The sequence below is a fragment of the Carcharodon carcharias genome, chromosome 32, assembly GCF_017639515.1.
Source record: "Carcharodon carcharias isolate sCarCar2 chromosome 32, sCarCar2.pri, whole genome shotgun sequence".
NCBI classification, from domain to species: domain Eukaryota; kingdom Metazoa; phylum Chordata; class Chondrichthyes; order Lamniformes; family Lamnidae; genus Carcharodon; species Carcharodon carcharias.
In genome coordinates, this window is record NC_054498.1 from 23,896,804 (window position 1) to 23,919,650 (window position 22,847).

The window sequence follows — 22,847 nt, forward strand, 5'->3', positions numbered from 1 at the left end:
ATACCATACAGGAGCTGTTGCTACTTGACTTTCTTGTGCTTCCATCTCTATTTCGAACTAGTTCTACATGCGTGAGATTCATGCTTGTTTAATTTGGCAGGCAGAAGAAATTCCTTTGATGTGCTCAGTGATTGAGACACGTGTTTCGAAGCTGAGTGAGGTGACGCTTGCTTCTGTCTTCATCTCAAAGCTAGCACAGCAGTCTCTCTCTTGTGGAAAGGTGCTCAGATTTTTTTTGACGGGATGATGATAAAAGAGGGACGGTGATTGGCAAGGGGGTAGCAGGAACCTTCTCTGGCTCACCCTGCATGTAGGAGGAAATATTCGTACATTAGGAATAGGGCTTCAGCAGTTCTCTGATACGAAGAGGTGCTGTGACACTGAAGCTGTTTCACACTGAGCTGGTTCAAACGATGGAGGTGGAATGTGTGCCTACGATATTACTGAAGTAAAAAGGCTGCAGATTCTCTTGCATATTTCTCAGATCTTTTTAGGGTCCAGGAGATCAAGCAACCTCGATTTTTGGTGGCTCATCAGTTAAAAAAGCAGATTGTGCAGCTGACTCTAGCCTCGTGCTACATTTCTTTACACATAAGGACGTTGTTTCTGGAGCTCTGGTGAAAATTTATCTTAATATAATTGTGGTAAACAACATGTTTGAATGAAGAAGGAGCTCATTTTATCGTAAGTAACACCTGAGCTTTGTGTGTGTGTGTGTCTCTCTCCCTTCTCCCCCTGTATCTGCTGTTTTGTGACCAGTTCTCTGCTGCTCTAACCAGTCCCTCAGCTTCACAACAACTTACATTTTAAAAAAATTCTTTGACAAGATGTGGGCATTACTGGCAAGGCCAGCAATTTGTTGCTCTTGAACCGAGTGCCTTGCTAGGTCTTTTCAGAGGGCAGTTAAGAGTCAACCACATTGCTGTGGGTCTGGAGTCACATGTAGGCCAGATCAGGTAACAATGGCAGATTTCCTTCCTTAGAGGGCATTGATATTTTTCCAGTGTCGCGCCTCTAAAGCGGCATTCATGAACCAGATGGACTTTTGTGACAATTGATGATAGTTCCATGGTCACCATTACTGAGACTAGCTTTGTATTCCAGACTTTGTTGCACTTAAGTTCCACCAGCTGCTGTGATGAGATTTGAACCCATGTACCCAGAGCATTAGCCTGGGCTCTGGATTGCTTGTCCAATGACATTACCATCATGTTGCCGTATCCCTGTGCCTTTAATGTGGTAAAATATTTTAAGCACGTTGCAAACGTTATAACCAAAACTTGTCACTGATCCACTCATTAGCACTGGTGACTAAAAGCTTGGTCAAAGAGTAGGAGTGTTTTAAAAGTGGAGAGGAGGAAAGATTTGGGGAGGGAGCTCCAGAGCTTGGAGCTTAGGCAGCTGCAGGCACGGCCACCAATGGTGTGGGCGATTAAAATCGAGTTGCTTTAGAGGCCAGAATTGGAGATAAAAACAGAAAATGCTGGAAATACTCAGCAGGTCTGGCAGCATCTGTGGAGAGAGAAACAGAGTTAACCTTTCAGGTTACGTTTCAACCTTCCATCAGAAGGGAGTGATTTTGCCGCAGGGGCTAACGACCCAGAAGTTGAACATTTAAATTTAATCGTGGAATTAGGTTCAGTTGATTTGCTGAGTTTTACCTTTTTTTCCTCTAATGACCCCTTCTTGAGAGGTAACATAGGAAATAGGAGCAGGAGTAGACCGTATGGCTCCTTGAGCCTCTTCCACCACACAAGACTATTGCTGACCTTCTACTCAGCTCCACTCTCCCACCCTTTCCCCATACTCCTTGGTTCCCTTATTGTCCAAACATCCACCGATCTTAGTTTTGAATGTACTTGATGGCTGAGTGTCCTCTGGGGTAGAGAATTTCAAAGATTTGCAACCTTCTGAGTGAAGACATTGCTCTCCCTTTCCAGTCCTAAATGACTGGCCACTAATTCTGGACTCTCTAGCCAGGGAAAATTAGCCTCTCAGTATCTATCTGTCAAGCCCTCTAAGAATTTTATATGTTTCAATAAGATTACACCTCATTCTTCTAAACGCCAGAGAATATAGACCGATTCTACTCAATCTCATCCTACCATCCCTGACATGACCTTGTCACAATTACACATCAGAAGGCTATTTGAGCCATCTTAATTCATATATCCAAGCACATCTTAAAGTTTCTTGTGTCTCTCTTTGTGGGTCTGTCTGTGGGTCTGGCTGTCTCCCTCTTCCTCTCTCGCTCTGCCTGTGGGCCTGACTGTCTCCCTCTCCCCCTCTGCGACTGCCTGTGGGTCTAGCTGTCTCCCCACTGACCCCCGCCCTTCTTTCTCTCTGGCTGTCTGGCTCTGGCTGTCTGGCTCTGGCTGTCTGGCTCTGGCTGTCTGGCTCTGGCTGTCTGGCTCTGGCTGTCTGGCTCTGACGCTCTGGCTCTGACGCTCTGGCTCTGACGCTCTGGCTCTGACGCTCTGGCTCTGACGCTCTGGCTCTGACGCTCTGGCTCTGACGCTCTGGCTCTGACGCTCTGGCGCTCTGAAGCTCCCGCTCGCGCTCTCTCTCCCGCTCGCGCTCTCTCTCCCGCTCGTGCTCTCTCTCCCGCTCGCGCTCTCTCTCCCGCTCGCGCTCTCTCTCCCGCTCACGCTCTCTCTCCCGCTCGCGCTCTCTCTCTCGCGCTCTCTCCCCGCTCTCTCGCACTCTCTCCCCCGCTCTCGCCCGCTCTCTCCCCCGCTCTCGCCCGCTCTCTCCCCCGCTCTCTCGCGCTCTCTCCCCCGCTCTCTCGCGCTCTCTCCCCCGCTCTCTCGCGCTCTCGCCCCCGCTCTCTCGCGCTCTCGCCCCCGCTCTCTCGCGCTCTCGCCCCCGCTCTCTCGCGCTCTCGCCCCCGCTCTTTCGCGCTCTCGCCCCCGCTCTCTCGCGCTCTCTCCCCCGCTCTCTCGCGCTCTCTCCCCCGCTCTCTCGCGCTCTCTTCCCCGCTCTCTCTCGCTCTCTCCCCGCTCTCTCCCCCGCTCTCTCCCCCGCTCTCTCCCCCGCTCTCTCCCCCGCTCTCTCCCCCGCTCTCTCCCCCGCTCTCTCCCCCGCTCTCTCCCCCGCTCTCTCCCCCGCTCTCTCCCCCGCTCTCTCCCCCGCTCTCTCCCCCGCTCTCTCCCCCGCTCTCTCCCCCGCTCTCTCCCCCGCTCTCTCCCCCGCTCTCTCCCCCGCTCTCTCCTGCGCGCTCTCCCCACGCTCTCTCGCGCTCTCTCCCCGCTCTCTCCCCCGCTCTCTCCGCGCTCTCTCTCCCGCTCTCTCGCGCTCCCTCCCCCGCTCTCTCGCGCTCCTTCCCCCGCTCTCTCGCGCTCCTTCCCCCGCTCTCTCGCGCTCCTTCCCCCGCTCTCTCGCGCTCCTTCCCCCGCTCTCTCGCGCTCCTTCCCCCGCTCTCTCGCGCTCCTTCCCCCGCTCTCTCGCGCTCCTTCCCCCGCTCTCTCGCGCTCCTTCCCCCGCTCTCTCGCGCTCCTTCCCCCGCTCTCTCGCGCTCCTTCCCCCGCTCTCTCGCGCTCCTTCCCCCGCTCTCTCGCGCTCGCTCTCCCGCTCTCTCGCGCTCGCTCTCCCGCTCTCTAGCGCTCGCTCTCCCGCTCTCTAGCGCTCGCTCTCCCGCTCTCTAGCGCTCGCTCTCCCGCTCTCTCCCGCTCTCTCGCGCTCTCTCCCCCGCTCTCTCGCGCTCTCTCCCCCGCTCTCTCGCGCTCTCTCCCCCGCTCTCTCGCGCTCTCTCCCCCGCTCTCTCGCGCTCTCTCCTCCGCTCTCTCGCGCTCTCTCCCCCCGCTCTCTCGCGCTCTCTCGCGCTCTCTCCCCCGCTCTCTCGCGCTCTCTCCCCCGCTCTCTCGCGCTCTCTCCCCCGCTCTCTCGCGCTCTCTCCCCCGCTCTCTCGCGCTCTCTCCCCCGCTCTCTCGCGCTCTCTCCCCCGCTCTCTCTCGCGCTCTCTCTCGCGCTCTCTCTCGCGCTCTCTCTCGCGCTCTCTCTCGCGCTCTCTCTCGCGCTCTCTCTCGCGCTCTCTCTCGCGCTCTCTCTCGCGCTCTCTCTCGCGCTCTCTCTCGCGCTCTCTCTCCCGCTCTCTCTCCCGCTCTCTCTCCCGCTCTCTCTCCCGCTCTCTCTCGCGCTCCCGCTGTCTCGCGCTCCCGCTCTCTCGCGCTCCCGCTCTCTCGCGCTCCCGCTCTCTCGCGCTCCCGCTCTCTCGCGCTCCCGCTCTCTCGCGCTCCCGCTCTCTCGCGCTCCCGCGCTCGCTCTCCCGCTCTCTCGCGCTCGCTCTCCCGCTCTCTCGCGCTCGCTCTCCCGCTCTCTAGCGCTCGCTCTCCCGCTCTCTCGCGCTCGCTCTCCCGCTCTCTCGCGCTCGCTCTCGCGCTCGCTCTCTCGCGCTCGCTCTCTCGCGCTCGCTCTCTCGCGCTCGCTCTCTCGCGCTCGCTCTCTCGCGCTCGCTCTCTCGCGCTCGCTCTCGCGCTCGCTCTCTCGCGCTCTCTCTCGCGCTCGCTCTCTCGCGCTCGCTCTCTCGCGCTCGCTCTCTCGCGCTCGCTCTCCCGCTCTCTCGTGCTCTCTCGCTCTCCTGCTCTCTTGTGCTCTCTCGCGCTCCCGCTCTCTCGCGCTCGCTCTCCCGCTCTCTCGCGCTCGCTCTCCCGCTCTCTCGCGCTCGCTCTCCCTCTCTCTCGCGCTCGCTCTCCCTCTCTCTCGCGCTCGCTCTCCCTCTCTCTCGCGCTCGCTCTCCCTCTCTCTCGCGCTCGCTCTCCCTCTCTCTCGCGCTCGCTCTCCCTCTCTCTCGCGCTCGCTCTCCCTCTCTCTCGCGCTCGCTCTCCCGCTCTCTCGCGCTCGCTCTCCCGCTCTCTCGCGCTCGCTCTCCCGCTCTCTCACGCTCGCTCTCTCGCTCTCGCTCTCGTCTGGCTGTTTTGGTCTGTGTCTGTCTGTCTCTCTCTCTCTCTCTTTATCTGTTTTTTAGAATTTCCTAATGTCAGATCTAAAATTACCTGGTAATTTGAACTCGCGTTCCCTAGTTTTACTCCTGTTAAATTTAAAACAATATTCTAGCTTTACTCTTTCTCGATACAATCACTTGCCTTGCATCACCTTTTTGGGTCAGGCTGCAAAATTCCAAGTTTCTCCAATGCTCTATACTCTGAACAAAATGAAATGAAAGACTAGCATTTATGTGGTGCTTTTCACACCTTCAGGACGTTCCAAAGTGCTTTGTAGCCATTGAAGTTGTTTGAGCGTAGTCACTGCTGCAATGTGGGGCGCAAGATATACAATTTGTGTACTGACTCCCACAAACAGCAGTGTGGTAATGACCAGGTAATCGTCTAGAGCGAGGCAGTAAATATTGCTTACCAGAACCATCCAATTCCTAACCAATATTTTAAAAAAGCACTCATGTTCACCACTATGCATTACTGAAAACTGTAATCAACTGATACTGGCTGTCCCTGTGAATTCGTGTGTGAGGAGGTGCAATTATCAATGAATATTTAACAAAATAGTAAATTTAATAAAAGGGCTTTAAGGCTTAAAAGTTTTTTTTAAAAAAAAAACTTGTTCTCTGCCTCACTGAGATGCAGAGTAATGTTTGTGATGAGGTCAAGTTGTGAAGTGATTGTCTCTGTCTCTGTGTCTGTGCGTCATTCCCAAAAAAAATGGCAGGGCTTCCTCATAGGAAGCGTAAAGGATTGCATAACTCAGCCTGTGCCAATTTGTGATAACTCCATCGGCTTACACACACAGCCTGGCCATGCAGCACCCTCTCTAAACCTGCACTTATACTCTGAAATGTTCAGATTGAAATATCTTTTAATTTATTCTAATACTGAGCAGTTGGCAAAGTGATAAAAATTGAAAAGCTGGGATATTCAAGCTGTAGCCGGACATCCGCCTAATGCAATCCGATCGCTGCTGTCTGGCAGCCGTAAGGCGCTGGTGTCATGACAGACGAGGGCATCATTTGCTTGTAAGCAGCTTTTGGATTTGCTGAATTCTGGCCCTGCTCCTGTAGGAGCGCAGCGCGGGCTTTAGAATTGAGAGTAGTATAACTGCACTCTTGGGCAAACAGCAGCCAAGGGTCTCTGCTCGCAGCAACTGACCTCTACCGTTTTTCTTCATTGTTACCAAAGCTTCCTTTCTTGTGTCAAGCTTGATCCCTGCCATAAACAATGTGTCTGTTAGCTGTTGCCATGCTTTGCCGAGCTTTGAAACTGCTTGTTGAGATGTGCACGGGAACAACAGAGGCTGATGTTGTTTTCTCTCCTTTCTTTCTCCCCTTCCCCATCTCTCTCTTTCTCCCTGACCCTACCCGCCATAACTCCCTCCCTTTCTCACCTCTGCCCCCTCTCTTGCCCTCCCTCACTTCCCCTCTTCCTCTCTGTTGTCCCCTCTCCCTGATCCACCCAACCACCCCCCCCCCCCCAACCCACACACACACTCACAGACACACACTCACAGCTGGTTCAGTAGTATTTGGATTTTTAAATGTGGGGATATGATGGGGTAGTGTTAATGTCATTGGGATAATAATCACAGGCTAATACCCTGGGGACATGGGTTTAAATCCCACTACAGCAGCTGGTGGGAATTTAAATTCAATTAATAAACCTGATATATAAAGCTAGTCTCAGAACCCATCTGGTTCACTAAAGTTCCTTAGGGAAGGAACCTGCCATCCTTACCTGGTCTGGCCTACATGTCACTCCAGACCCACAACAACATGGTTGACTCTTGACTGCTCTCTGAAATGGCTGAGCAATTGGGGATGGGCAACAAATGCTGGCTTTGCCAGCGATGCCCATGTCCCCTGAAAGAATAGAATAAAAGAAAGTCTGTCCTCGCAAGTGGTCCAGCGGCAGACACAAGATCAGATTGTAAGCTATCCTGCAACATTGGAACCTCTGCAGGCAGGACTGTGCCAGTGGTGGGTGAGCATAAATTGAGATGGTGAGAGGAGAGGTGTATGGCGCACATTGCGGCTCGCTGTGGTGCTGAGTACTAAACTCCATTTGCATGTGTGGAAACTCTGAAGGGCAACAAAAATATCCGGTCCCTCCCAGCACAATGTTTCTTTCATTTTTCTGTTTTCAGTAAACTCTGGAGGTTGAGGATTTTCCCCTGCCTGTGAATGATGACCCCAAACCATGTGGCTGACTGTCCCTCTGAGAGGTCTCTCTGTCACCTCTAACACCAGCAACCCCAGGTAACTGCAAGTCTATGACTTCTTTGCTAGTTTCCATTATTTTGGTACTATTTTGCTCACTGTTTTATGCATTTACATTGATGGCAATTTTTTGACTATTTTTAATTTAACGTGAGCTAAAACGGTGCAGTAGCATACTGAGCTAGCAATGCAGATGTTAAGAGTTCAAATCCCACTATGGAAAACTTGAGGTACTGAATCCAATAAACCTGTTAATTTGTGAGTTGTCATCAGAGAATCAAAGATGCGGAATTGTCATAAAAATGGTCACTATTTATCCCTCAAGCAATTTCCCTAAAACAGATTGTCAGGTAATTGTTACAATGCTGCTTGTGGGAGCTTGCTGTGCACAAATTGGTTGCCACATCTCCAGCTTTTATAACAGTAAATGACAAAGTATTTCATTGGCTGTGAAATGCTCTGGGACACCCTGAGGTTGTGAAAGGCACTATTTAAATGAAATATAGTCTTTACCGTCCATTCTTACCCAGTCTGGCCTTTGCTTGACCCCAACCCTCCAAGAAGTGCTCAACTCTTAGTGCCCTCTGAAGTGGCCTCACCAGGGACTTGGTTGCCTCTCTCAGGAATGGGCAATAAATTGTGCCAGTTTTGCTCACATCCTAAAAACGCAGGTGTTTGGCTTTGAAGCCATTTTGGCTTGGAAACTTTGCCAGTTCAGATTTTTAAGTATCGGATTTTATTGTTCAGTATGATGAATATCTGAAATGTGTAATTACTTCAAGATACTAGATGAGAGACAATTTAAGGTGTTGATTTTACTAATTGGTGTAGATGGGTTGGGGTAATTGTACGCTGCATCCTTGTGTGATGGTGAAGGTTTTACATTGTGAAGTGTTTGGTAGGATGACCCATTCTCACAAGGGTTTAGTCAGTTCACTTTCAGGAATGGTGGACAACAGTCTTGATGAGTTCTACTAATGGTTTGTTGCTTGCTTTAAAGGTGTAAGTGCTGTGTGACACACTATTCAGCGCCTTGCAAGAGTTGCACATACCTAAGGCGTTGGATGCTGGGACTGTTCTTCTTGGAGAAGAGAAGGTTGAGAGATTTGATAGAGGTGTCCAAAATCATGGGTTCGGACACAATAGAAGGGGAGAAACTGTTCTCATTGGTGGAAGGACCAAAGGAGACAGATTTAAGGTGATTAGCAAAAGAATCAAAAGCAACAAGAAGAAAAACTGGTTTACACAGTGAATTGTTTGGATCTGGAATACACTGCCCAAGTGTGTGGTGGTGGAGGCAGATTCAGCATGCCCTTCATAAGAGAATAGGATAATTTTCTGAAAAGCAAAAAGTTGCAGGGCTACAGGAAAAAGGTGGGGAGTGGAGCCAGCAGAGTTGCTCTCGCAGAGAACCAGCATGGACACAACAGGTCAAATGGCCTCCATCTATGTTGTTGCCATCAGCTGCCTCTCGATTCGAGGGTGGCGTTTACTTCGGGTCGCAAGTTTCTGCCATGGGTCTTTATGTGACTGAACAGGCCGATCCTTGACTCGCAGAACTTTGGGCATAAGAGGCAGGATGTCCCACGAGGTACTGGGATCCGGAGTGCAGGATTTGCTTTCTTTTCTTTCCTTCTCTGCCACTGCTCTGCCTCACCATTAAGATGTTGTGGCTCCAAGTGTGGTGCTGCTTGATGGAGAAGTTGTTGCCATTCTGAGTGATTGACAGCAAGCTGCCCCCAGTCATTAAGGTCAAAGCTGCCGTTCAAGGAGAGGTTCAAAGTGTCTTTTGAAGTGTTTTCTTTGTCCTCCCCTAGAATATTCCCCAGTTGAGAGAACAGGACTTGGCGGGAAAGACAGTTTTTGGCCACCCAGACATGACCATGGTGTCCAGTCCATTGAAGTTGGCTTTGCAGGGGCTTTGCCTGACTGCTTGTGGAGCTGGCTTCATGAAGGGCACTAGAGTTTGTTCAATGACCCTCTCGTTGAATTCGAAGGATGTGGCGAAGGCACTGCTGGTGGAATTTCTCTAGCACTCTTGTGTGTTGCTAATGTACAGTCGAGGTGTCACTGCAGCACAGGAGTGTGGTGATGATAACCGCTAGAACTTTTGTTGACTTGCTGAGATCTTCGTTGTCAAACATTTGATGCCGTAGAAGACTGAGCTGATGCAACTGATCCGGCGTTGGATCTCCTCGTCAACGGTGGCCTTTTGGGACTCGTGGCTGCCAAAGTATGGGAAGTGCTCAACATATTCCAGAGGAACATCTGATGTGGATTTGATGGTGAAGGAATTCCTGTGAAACTGTATCCCAACAGGAGACCAGAAACTTGCCAACCTCTTCTCCAAACCCCAAGATAATACTGTGAAAAATTGAAGTAAATCAACAAGAAATGTTAAGTGACGACAAGGTAGGAATTGAGAACTTAGGTTTTGAAGCATTGTTGGTCTTATACAGCCATCTTTCTGACATTTTTTGGGGGTTGACTGTGTATCTGTTGGCAAAGATTTGAATGATGGTATGTAGCTGTGGTTTTTTTTAACAAAAAGGGGTAGGACCAATTAGGGATAAAAGGAGGCTTGCATGTGGAGGATCGGGAAGTAGCAGAGGTATTAAATGAGTACTTTGCATCTGTCTTTACAAAGGAAGAGTATGCTACCCAGGTTGAGGTGAGAGGAGGTAACTGGTACAATCAAGGAATTTACAATTGAGAAGGAGGAGGTGTTAGACTAACTTTACTTAAAATTGATAAAGCACCAGGACCAGATGAGATACATCCGAGGATACTGAAGGAGGAGAGAGTGGAAGTTTCAAAGGCACTGGTGATAATCTTGCAGACTTCCTTGGACACAGGGGTGATGCTGGAGGACTGGAGAACTGCAAATGTTACACCCTTGTTCAAAAAGGGGTGCAAGGATAAAGCTGGCAACTGCAAACCAATCAATTTGATTTCAGTGGTAGGGAAACTTCTGGAAACTATAGATTGGGACAAAATCACTATTTACTTAGACAGGTGCGGGATAATTAAGGAAAGCCAGCATGGAGTCATTAAGGAAAATCATTGTTAACTAACTTGCAGGAGGTAACAGAGAAGGTTGTTAAGGGCAGTGTTGTTGATGTGGATTTTCAAAAGGGATTTGATACAGTGCCACACAATAGACTTGAGCTAAATTCTAGGTCATGGAATAAAAGGGAAAGTAGGCACTTGGAAAAGAAATTGGCTGAGTGACAGGAAACAGAGAGTAGTAATAAATGGTTGTTTTTCAAATTGGAGGAAGTGGAGTTCCCCAGGGGTCAGTGTTGGGACCTTGCTCTTCTTGATATATATTAATCACCTAGACTGTGCAGGGCATGATTTTAAAATTTGCGGATGATATGAAGATTGGAAGCATTGTCAACCCTTGAGGATAATCTTGAATTTCAAAAAGACATAGACATATTGGTGGATTGGGCAGACAAATGGCGGTTGAAGTTCAATGCAGAGAAGTGTGAGGTAATTAATTTTGGCAGGAGGAATATGGAGAGACAGTACAAAGTAAAGGGAGAAACTCTAAAGGAGGTGCAGGAACAAAGGGACTTCGATGTATATGTACATAAGTCATTGTAGGTGGCAGGGCATGTTGAGAGAGCAGTTAATAAAGCATATTAAAGCATTTAATAAAACATAGGTTTTATTAATAGGGCATTAAGTCCAAGAGTAAGGAGGTCATGTTAAACTTGTATAGGACACTAGTTAGGCCTCATCTGGAGTACTGTGTCCAGTTCTGGGTGCCATACCTGAGGAAGGATGTCAAGGCATTGGAGAGAGTACAGAGGAGATTCACAAGAATAATTCCAGCGATAAACAAATCTAACCATGAAGATAGATTGGAGAGGATGGGTCTGTTTTCCTTTGTGAAAAGAAGGCAGAGAGGAGACTTGATAGAGGTATTCAAGATCCTGAGGGATAGTGACAGGGTAAGTAGTGAGAAACTGTTCCCACTCAAGAAAGCATCAAGAACTAGAGGGCACAGATTCAAGTTAATGGGCAAAAGGAGTAAATGTGATGTGAGGAAAAATTAGGGTGGTTGGAATCTGGAACGAACTTTCTGAAAGGGTGGTGGAGGCAGGTTTGATTGCGATATTTGAAAAGGAATTGGATTGTTATCTGAAAAGAGAGGATTTGCAAGGTTACGGAGATAAGGCAGGGGAATGGGATTAGATAGAATGCTCTTTCAGCGAGCCAGTGCACTCGATGGGCTGAATGGCCTCCTGCACTGCAAAGATTCTGTGAAATAGAGTAGAAAAGCAAGGAATAGGTGTTTATAAATCAGTGGTTAGGCCTCAACTGGAGTAAAATGTCCAGTTCCTAACACCACGCTTAAGGAAGGATGATAGTACATTAGGAGAGGGTGCAGAGGAGATTTGCTAGAATGGTACCAGAAATGAGGGACTTCAGTTACGTGGTGAGAGTACAGAAGCTGGTATTGATTTCCTTTGAACAGAAATGGTTAAGGGGAGGTTTGATAGAGGTGTTCAAAATTATGAATGGGTTTGATAGACTAGATAGAGCAAAACTGTTTCCACTGGCAGAGGGGTCGATAGCCAGAGGAGACATTTAAAATAATTGGCAAAAGAAACAGTAGGAAGATGAGAATTGTTCCTCTCAGTGAGTTGTCATTTGGAATGCACTGCCTGAGTGATGGAAGCAGATTTAATAGCTTTCAAAAGCAAATTGGGCATATGCTTGAAAAGGGGAAAAAGAATTGCAGAGCTATTGAGGAAAGAGCAGGACTACTTGGATAGCTCTTTCAAAGAGCTGACATGGGCACAGTGGGTTGAATGGCCTCCCGTGCTGTAAGATTCTGGCGGGATTTTCCACACCCACCCACCGCTGTGATCTTCTGGTCGCGCTGCAAGTCAATGGACTTCTGGCTGGGGCGCTACCTCGCCCGCGGTGGGTCTCGCCCGTGACAGGGCTGGAAAATCCCAGCTCCCGTGATTCTGTCCCCAAATTTTACACTCACTCAAGTTTCTCCAAATATAATATATAAGTAGCATTTGGTTCCATAGTTTTTGCCCTTTTAGTTTTGTTCTAACTAGAATTTATTTTAAAAAGTTGTTATTCCTCTTGCACAACTGAAAGCTGTAAGAAGTGTTGGCTTGAATGAGAACTGAGATTTTGTTTCCCTGTTTTAACTTCAAATAGCTTGCTAAAAGCTGTACTGCTGACGAGCGAATCGGTCCTGGAAATAACATTCTTTCAGTTTTAGTGCAGATCCCTTATCTCAAATTTTTAGTTCTAGGAATTTTAGTTCTAATTTTGTTAGCTGGTGAAATAGAATAATTCCCCCATTTTAATCAGTGAGCTCAATCACGGTTGGCTGCTTTTCTGTGTTGTGTTTAGTTATGCAATTCGGTGCAATGGATATTTAACTTAATTGTTTGAGAATAACTCATACCTTATGGCACTGAATCCTGGGCTTGTACCACAGACTGGTACAAGCAATGGAATGAAGTCCCACATAGAGTGGTGGATGCAAAAATGTTGGAATTGTTTAAGAATCAACTGGGAGACTCTAGAGCCATTCTGGAAGGATGAGCTAAGCTGGGCAGAATGGTCTTGTAATCTAAAGTTATTTTGTGATGTCTTGTGAATATCAATGCCTCTGAAGAAAGAGGTCCTGAAACAGGTCTTCAGTTTGGCTGCTGATTTTTCTTTTTCTACACATAAATGTTTTAATTGTCTTGAGATATGTTAATACCATAGTACTGTCGATGCATTCCATTGCCTCATAGAATCATCATAGGGCAAAAGTCGAAATCATTAACGTTCAATGAGTCTTAGTCAGTCTGTTTGTATTGAACCTTTAATCATGGCTGTCAAAACCAGACATTGTGGACTTCCCCTCAACACGTTAAATAGCCGCTTTGAGTTCTGTTACATGACGGTTAGAGAGTGTGACTGTTTCTGGATGGAGCCAAAGTTGAAATGAAGTACAACAGACCATTTTTGGGTCACTTAGGAGAGGTTTAGAGAAAGAATCTATGTCCATTCCTGGTTGATACCATCTCACCTTCATTTCTGAGTAGGTTGCTCTGACCTGTGTCTTTTTTTCCCCAAGGTCGCAGTTCACATTGATTGGCAGGTAGCCTGTAGGGTCTGTAGGGTTTTCGCAGCATTCCTTCTGTCACCCATCCAGCTGTAATGGTCCTGAAGCTTGCCAGCTTGTAAGGAAAATGGCATTGCGATGACAGCCAAGTCTGGGACCTGCATGCCCAACCATCTGCTTCAGGTCCCTGCTCTCTTGTGCTTGAGCAACCGTCCTACCCTTAAATCCCTCCTTTATAATGCCTCGGGTTTTTATTATGTGGTAATTTTCCAGTTTATCAATGTAATCCATGTATCACAGTATGCTTTACCAGAGAGCTGCTTGGATACATTCTGGAAAGGGGATACGAAGGCTTACAAAGCAAAAGGCTATGGCAGCCTTACCGGGTAGCTATTTAGTTAATGATACCCAGAGTGACAGGAAGTGACAGAGGGTACAAACATTAAAAAAAGCAGCAAATAGGTTCAAAGGGGGTGAAAAATTGTAAAAATGCTAAATTAATGGCTCTTAGATGCATGTAGTATTTGGAACAAAATAAATGAATTAATGGCACAAATAGAAGGTATGATCTTATAGCCATTACGGAGACGTGGTTACAGGGAGATCAAAGCTGGGAACTAAATATGCAGGAGTATGTGACTTTTCAAAAGGGCAGGAAGGATAGGGTGGTGGGATAGCTTTGTTAGTACGAGATGGAATAAGTACGATAGTAAGAAAGGATCTTGGATCAGAAGGTGTAGAATCCATATGGGTAGAGGTAAGAAATAACAAAGGGAAGAAGACTTTGGTGGGAGTAGTCTATAGGCCCCCGAACAGAGCATTTAGAATTAATCTAATAATCTAATCAAGCAGAGTCAGCATGGCTTCATGAAGGGGAAATCATGCCTAACAAATTTATTAGATTTTTTTGAGGAGATAACAAGCAGGATAGATAAAGGGGAACCAGTAGATGTCATATATTTGGATTTCCAAAAGGCGTTCGATAAGGTATCGCATGTAAGGCTACTTTTAATAAGATAAGAGCCCATGGTGTTAGGGGTAGTATATTAGCATGGATAGAGGATTGGCTAATAGAATAGAGAGTTGGGATGAGGAGGACATTTTCAGGATGGCAACCTGTAACTAGTGGAGTGCCACAGGGATCACTGCTGGGGCCTCAATTATTTACAATATATATTAATGACTTAGAAGAGGGAAGTGAATGTATCACCAAATTTGCAGATGATTCAAAAATAGGTGGGAAGGCAAGTGGTGAGGATGACACAAGGAGTCTACAGAGGGATATAGACAGGTTAAGTGAGTGGGCAAAAAAGGTGGCAGATGGGATATAATGTGTGAAAATGTGAGGTTCTGCACTTTGGCAGGAAGAATAGAGGAGCTGAATATTATTTAATTGGAGAAAGACTGCAGAAGGCTGCAGCACAGAGGGACTTGGGAGTCATTGTGCATGAATCCCAAAAAGCTAACATAAACGTTCAAGGTGATAGAGAAGGCAAATGGAATGTTGGCCTTTATTTCAAAGGGAATGGAGCATAAAAATAGGTAAGTCTTGCTAAAACTATGCAAGGCACTTGTTAGACCATACCTAGAATACTGTGAACAGTTTTGGTCCCCTTGTCTAAGGAAGGATGTACTGGCATTGGCGGCAGTCCAAAGAAGGTTCACTAGGTTGACCCTGGGTATGGAGGGATTTTCTTATGAGGAGAGGTTAAGTAGGCTGGGCCTGTACACGTTGGAATTTTGAAGAATGAGAAGCAACCTTATTGAAACATATAAGATTCTTAGGGGGCTTGACAGGGTAGATGCTGAGAGGTTGTTGCTCCTTGTTGGGGAGTCTAGGACCAGAGGGCATAATCTCAGAGTAAGGGGTCACCCATTTAAGACAGATGAGGAGGAATTTCTTCTCTGAGGATAGTCAATCTGTGGAATTCTTTACCACAGAGGGTTATAGAGGCTGGGTCATTAAGTATTTTCAAGGCGGAGATAGACAGCTTTTTAATCAGTAAGGGAATCGAGGGTTATGGGGAAAAGACAGGAAAGTGGAGTTAAGGATTATCAGATCAGCCATGATCTCATTGAATGGTGGAGCAGACTCGATGGGCCAAATGGCCTATTTCTACTCCTATGTCTTATGGTCTTTAAGTCACAATTATGGTATTTGAGCTAATTTGCCGTCTTTTCAGTGAGATGGCCCATGCAGCTTCTACCCACACCAGAGGCCGTGTAGGAATCATGAATTAATTGTGAAGACACTTGGTAACTTTTCAGTCATGGCCAACTATGTTACTGATGCTGTTGCTCATTCAGATGTTAAAACAGCTGAACTGTAGTAAGGAACAAATTCATTGGCTAAGTGGCAGACTAATGATTGACCTCCCACCAAAGTATTAAGCTGGCTGCTGTATCCATCTGATGTCTCTTAGATATGCTGAGCATGATTCTGAATGTACCATCAGTTGCCTGAGTGTGTGCCCCTACAATTCCCTTCTCAAATCCTTCTCCACTTCTCTCCCTTCTTAAAGTCAATCCCTTTGACCAAATAAAAGCAGAAAATGCTGGAAAAACTCGGTGGGTCTGGCAGCATCTGTGGAGAGAGAAACCAAGTTAACTTTTCAAGTCTAACATGATTCTTCATCAGAACAGTTCTGTTTCGCTCTCCACAGATGCTACCAGACTTGCTGAGTTTTCCAGCGCTTTGTTTTTATTTCAGATTTCCAGCATTTGCAGTATTTAACTTTTATATTGCTCTTTGACCAAATCTTTGGTGATCTCTCCTGAATTGATCTTTTAACTTGGCATCTGTTTCTCCCCAACACTTCTGCTCTGAGATGTCTTTGCATGTTAAAGGTGAGATAGAAAAGCATGTTAGTTGTCATAATCATAATGTGCGTTTCCGATGTTAGCCTTTGTGCTCTCACCTGTTGAGTCAGCAGATTGTGTGTTCAAGTCCCACTCCAAAGATTTGACCACATTCCAAGGTTGACATTTCAGTGCAGTACTGAGGGAGTGCTGCACTGTTGGAGGCACCTCCTTATGGCTGAAACACTAAACCAAGATCCTGTTTTTCCCCCTCAGGTGGTCATAAAAGATCCCACCCACTACTTGAAAAAGAGCAGGGGAATTCTCCCTGGTGTCCTGGCTAATATTTTTCCCTTGACCAACTTCACAAAAACAGATCATCAGGTCATTTATTTAATTGCTGTTGTGAGAGCTTAAACTGGTTTTCCTAAATTAGAACTAATGATTGCACTTCAGATGTCTTTCAGTGTTTCAGTGGCTGTGAAGCTCTTTGGGACATCCCAAGACATGGAATGCTCTGTGTAAATGCGAGCCATTTCATTCTTTTGTTCTTTGTCAGTTTGCTAATGTCACCTGTAAACCAGCTCCTGACCTTTTGTATTTGGATGTGTGAAAGTGTCATTGCAATGAAAACAATGCTTGGCGGCTTCTGTCCTTTTTGAAGCTGGGAAACCAGGCACTGATGTAATTACTGTAGCTCGAAGCCACAAAGGCTCTTGTTACACTATCCTGTAGTGGTGATTAATTCATAGATTCCTCTCCGTGGTTTCCATGTAATTTCAGGATTAATTTTACTTGTAGTAGGCTTTGCTTTTTATACCCATGCGTTTTACCTGATCCTGTAATTCCCTAATAAGGTCATTACATCTCTGGTTCATATGAAGTCCCCAAATTGTGTTTTCTTTATTCCACTGGCTTATGATGCCCTCTGAACTCTGTTGAATTGTAGTTAAGCTGCATTTGTATGCTAGGCAAACATTGAACAGTTGTCTGGCTAAAACTCAGTCCGTGGCATTCAAAGAGTTAAAACTCTTATTGTGATCGTATTGAAGCATATAAAATCCTGAAGGGATTTGATAAGATAGATACTGGGAAGATGTTTCCATTTGTGGGCGAGAGTAGAACTAGGGGGCATAGTTTAAGAATAAGAGGTCTCCCTTTAAGATGGAGGTGAGAATTTTTTTCGCCGAGTCGTTAGTCTGTGGAATTCTCTGCCCCAGAAAGCAGTGGAGGCTGGGCCATTGAAGTTATTCAAGGCAGAGTTAGATAGATTTTTGATGGAGAAGGGAGTTGAGGGTTCTGGGGGACAGACAGCAAAGTGGAATTGAGATCACAACCAGATCAGCCATGATCTTATTGAATGGTGGAGCAGGCTCGAAGGGCTGAATGAGCTACTCCTTCTCCTAAGTCCTGTGTTGCTAAAACTCAGTTTGGATCAGCAATTTTCAATTTTTCAAGACTGCTTTAGGAAATGGCTCCCAGTCTGTTACTTTGGGTCCCATCCGGTTCTAAGATTTGTAACATGATCAATTTGAGAATCTATCCGTACGTGGGACAGATGATGTTTGCTGTGAAGCTCTTGCAGCTGAGAGGGCAGAGGGATGTTACCATTTCATTTGGGTGAAGGAGGTGGGGGGCTCCACTCTAGATCACAGCTACATGACTACTGCTGTAAAGTGAATGTGGCTCCAAAAAATGCTTCCTCCCCAGGTTGAATAGTTGACTGCAATGTTTAGGCCCCCACTCTGGCAATTGAGCAGATGGCCCTGATACCAGAGAGATGTTAGCTCCTGCACCCCAGTTCGGCTGACAATGAAAATTGGAACTTAGAAAATGCTTTTTTGCTCTGCTATATGCATTTCATTATCCTAAAATATTGCTCTGTATCTGGCTGTGGCATCTCCAACCGCTTTCGGGGAAGGAAACCACACATCTTAATGGCACTGGATTGCAGTATTATGTATGGTTTGGTTATAATCGTTTGAGAGCACAATTAACAAATCGCTGAAAAGGTTGAAGCAGCAGCAAGCCTGAGATGACCCATTTTATTTGTTTAAAGACATAGTTGCAACCTCCAAATTTATTGGGATAAATCCATGGCGGGTTGCAGTCGATGTAAAATCACAGCGCATTGCAGTTGTTGTAAAGTGGAGTGGAGCACAAAAGAAAGTGGATATTGGAGTATTTTTATGTGCAGTCTACTGATTCAGAGTAATTGTGCTGAAATTTGAATGGCCTAATTTAATCAGCAATGTAAATACCATGGGAATTCAGCACAGAAATAAATTGGAATCATCAGATAATTTGAATTAAGAGTGGCCTTTATCTAATCCTGTAGTACTTGGGGGTTATCTGTATTTCAACAAGTTTTTCTCTCCAGTTTTAAACAGCTGAACTATTGATATCTCTGTTGCTTTATACTTTGGGTGTCAGATGTGGCTCATTTGGTACCATTCTCACCTCTGAGTTAGAAGGTTGTGGGTTCAAGTCCCACACCAGAGATTTGAGCACAAAATCTAGGCTGGCAATTCAGTGAGTGCGGTGGTGAAGGAGTGTTGCACTGGTTGAATGTGCTGCCTGTCTAATGGAGGCATTGTGAAGGAAGAGCAGGGGAGTTCCCCCATAGTCCTGGCCAATGTTTATCCCTCAACCGATACCAAAAATAATTTATCTGGCCTTAAACACATTTCAGTTTGTGGGAACAACAGCAGCTACTTGAGCTCTCGGCCCAAAGACAGGTTCTTGATGATTGTTCGTGAACCATGGAAAAGTGTTGCGATTTTATTTTTAACTGCAGCCAGGGTGAGGAGGCACGCCCCCCCAGTCTACCTCAGCTGGAATGGAGATTGAACCCTATGTGTTGGTGTTTGGTGTTATCTGATCCACGTACTAGCTGTCTAGCCAGCTGAGCTAACTAACCAGGTCTTTTGGGAATTTACTGTGCACAGACTGGTTGTCACGTCTCCTGTCTTACAACGGTGACTATATCTAAAAAGTGCTTCATTGGCTTTAAAGTACTTTGGGACTCCCTGAGGTTGTGAAAGGTGCTATATAAATGCAAATATTTTGCTACAGGTTGGGTAAGGATGACTCTGGGTGTGGGAGAGTCCAAGGGAGACCTGCCTGTTTTGTTCAATGAAGAAGCCTTTCGTTTCTCCCTCCTACTTTATAATTAAGCATTACAGATGTCGAGCAGGTTACTGTTTAAGATAAGCTTGGTGTCATTTTGGAAATACCAGTGGAAGCTGAGCTTTCTGCAGCTTTCTTTCCTGTACTGAGAGATTTGCAGTGCAGCCACTCATTTGTTAACTGACAGATCCTTTCCTTGCCAAGGCAGACCACCCAAGGTGAGTCATTACATTATCGCAGTAACAGCCTCCGCTTTACTGATAGCGTTGGCAGAATGTGGTCGGTGTAGTTCCGCGTTACTTCAGGGGAGGCTCCCTTTCAGATAGCTGGGGCTGTCGCTGCCTGATTTGTGGTAGCATTTGACCTTTCTGCTGTAAAGAATGGCCCTTTATTTTTCAGTGGCAATTAGCTGGCTAAGGTTCATCTTGATTTATATGGAGAGCATTGAGAACACAAGCCATTATGTCAGTAATTGCAACGTTGCAGCTACAGAGCTTTTACCCTAGAAATAGAATCTCTCTTTACTGTGTTCATTTATAATCTTAACTCTTATTGTGTTTAGTCACTGACTCTCTCTTGTTATGGACTATGGTTATCACAGTAAGGGGATACACGATTGCTCCACAGTTGATATCTAAAGTTTATTTGGATGGTATCATTATGGACCAGATTGAAAGATTGAGAGTGATAATAAGTACCTCACAACAAGTCGATCTGACCATTCAGTCCCACAGAAATATTGAGGTGTTTTGTATGATGCAGAGGATATTTAAGATCTGATATAAAAAAAATACAGAGTTTGAGCAATGTCTTAACTATCTCGTATGAGATCGTAAGTTGTTTTTGTATCTTCGAGCTCCTATCTCAGAATAATGTGAAGTAAATGGAAGGATTTGCAGCTGATCATTAGAATGTGACGTGAACGCTCTTTCTATTGCTGAGAGTTATCTTTATACCAATTGATAGGTTGGGTTTGGCGGGGCAATGCCAGCACTAAGTCAAATGCTGCCTAAATCATACGGTGGGCAGCTTTTATATCTACTCCCACAACCCATATGATATGGGATGGCTATCAACACCCAACATACGTGAGGCTCCTGTTGGATGTCAACTCTCGATTCGGAACTAAAGCTCTCTCAACTAGCAGCTTCCAGTTGCTGGGCTGGTCAGAAGCAGAGATTGAACACTGCACTTCTGACTTGGAGGTGGGGTGGAGGTTGGTGGTGTGGGTGGTGGGGCCAATGCTAGCACTAAGTCAGATGCTGCCATTATAAAATACTCCTATCATACAGTATATAACTACTCCTTTTGTAGCATGAAATACTTATCACAAGCAACCTTCAACTCTGGAGCCATTTGCGGCTCTCAACCTTTTCCAGTTGGATTGCGTTATGCATAAAACCCAAAAACAAGAGTCAAGAAAAATAAGAGTCATGTTTTTATTGTACAGAGAAAAGATTAATTTTGGAACTCTCTTCCTCAAAAGGCAGTGGAAGCAGGGTCTTTGAATATTTTTAAGGCAGAGCTAGATAGATTCTCGATAAACAAGGGGGTGAAAGGTTACCAGGGAAGACAGGAATGTGGAGTGGAGGCTACAATCACATCAGCCATGATCTTAATGAATGGTAGAGCAGGCTTGAAGGGCTGAGTGGCCTACTCCTAATTCATATGTTCACGTTATACTACACTTATTGATTTCAAATAATTATTTTAATGAAAAACATCGTCGTACTCTAAATAAACCAGTATGGTATAGCTACACCATGGTTATAGACAATGCCTTGATTTGAGAACCAGGTTTTACGGTAGCAACCATTATTATTTCTAATATAACTGAGACGATGTATTCCGATTGTACTATTAGTTTTTTTATTAAACATGACAATCAGCATAGAAAATTGTCTTCACTCTATGCACCTTAAATTAGTGTGTTTTAGAGATGATTTTGACAAAATTATAGTAAAATTAAAATCCCATTTATCACAAGATTTGTTATTAATAGCAGACTTTCAGTTTTATATGTAAATTTTTTTTTTCAAAGTGGAAACATGCAGCTTTGCATTATTAATAGTCATTTGATTGTACAGAACTTGAGTATCACTGAAAAAAAAAGATGTTGAAACTTTTCATCTTGCATTCATCAGGACACTCACAAGAATACCAAATGTAAAGGGAACAACAGTTTATACTTCATGAGAAGAGAGTGCTGTTTGGTTGGCAAGTGGACTCTGGTAGAGGCGTTGCCATGGAGAATGCACCAGTTAACTGATGACTGATAGTTAACTGTCTGGCTTTGTTAAGTTCGAACCAGGCAGATTGACTCTGGTTAAGGCATTGCCCCAGGGAATGAATCAGAGCATGGCTATCGGCTTTTTGTCTGCAAAGAGCAGGCCCTGTGTATTCATATTTGCAGCTTCTGGTGCACGCAAATGTGCTACATTGCGAGCCCAACTGATGATCTTAAATTGGTTGTCAGCGTAATCCTTAGAACACACGGGATTAATTTAATCTGGTTCATCATTTTAACATTTTTTTTAACATGCGTATACATAATTCATGCAGATGGACGCACAAAATGTGAATGTGCATATACTGGAGATATGAAGAAAAAAACCCAATATGCAATAAAAGGTCAAATGCAAATTCAGAGTTGGGTCTCTTTAATTTTGATTTTTTTTTCCTATGATACAAAAACTCAATGTATGTCCTTTATATGCAAATTATTATTCTACTAGAGACACTTGACAACTTGTCATGTATTGAATAAGAAATGCCAATTTTTATCGGCTCCGAATAATTTTGATTTTGGGCAACCTTTTCAAAACAGGCTCTTCAGGTAAAAATGTTACTGACCCCTGCCTTTTTATAACAGATCTTGTGATAACTGGATTTTTGTTTTCCCTAATTTTGTCAGTAAAGTCCTCTTTAAAACACATGACGCATAGAGTCAAGACAATATTCCATACCGTTTCTTGTAATAAAAATAGTTTCTTGAGACACAGAATGACTGTTCTGGTTTGAAACCCATCTCCTCCTGTTTGTAGATATTATGGGGAATGTCAATGACCACTGTATCTCAAAGATATTTGGCAACCTTCATATATGAAGTCTTGCTTATAACCCGCATTCTTTGTGAGCATCTCATTTGTTTTGGCTGAGTGAGCTTTACCATGTATTTCAGGCCCTAATTTTACTTATAGTATCTATTCTATTTTATTCCCATGCGTTTTACCTGATTTGTAATTCCCTGTAAATTCACCTCTGGTTCAGTCCCCAAAAAGTGTTTTCTGAATTCCATTGGCTTCAGTGATACCCTCTGAACCCTTTGAATTCCACAAGTTAAACTCATTTCCATGCTAGCAAACATTGAAAGCCTCTGTCAAGGCAACTCAGTCCTCTCCATTCAAAGAGAAAGTCTTTTGTGATAGATTTAAGCTGAAGGAATTTGGATGATAGAACTTTAATCTGTTTCCATTTGAGCAATGCCACAGTGACCTAGTGGGCATTAGTTTGAGGTTCTGATGTAATCACTTTAAGATGGATGTGAGATGCTTTAATTAATCGTTAGTCTGTGGAAGTGGATGACCCAGAATAGCAGTTTAAACACGGGCCATTGAAATGCTTCACTACAGAGGAATGGTAGATTTTTCATTTTTGGAGTTG

The 22,847-nt window shown here is 45.4% G+C and overlaps 1 protein-coding gene across 4 annotated transcripts in view; it reads left to right on the top strand.

Moving 5' to 3' along the window:
• The window catches only part of LOC121271993 (casein kinase I-like), a 212,200-nt gene that overhangs the window by 15,844 nt on the left and 173,509 nt on the right, over positions 1-22,847 (top strand). For 3 of the 4 annotated variants that reach the window (XM_041178281.1, XM_041178280.1, XM_041178283.1), the window contains exon 2: positions 7,090-7,201. The exons of the other annotated variant lie outside the window; for it this stretch is intronic. The gene's annotated coding sequence lies outside the window, so the exon portion shown is untranslated. The remainder of the gene's footprint in view (positions 1-7,089; positions 7,202-22,847) is intronic. 4 annotated transcript variants of the gene reach the window in all.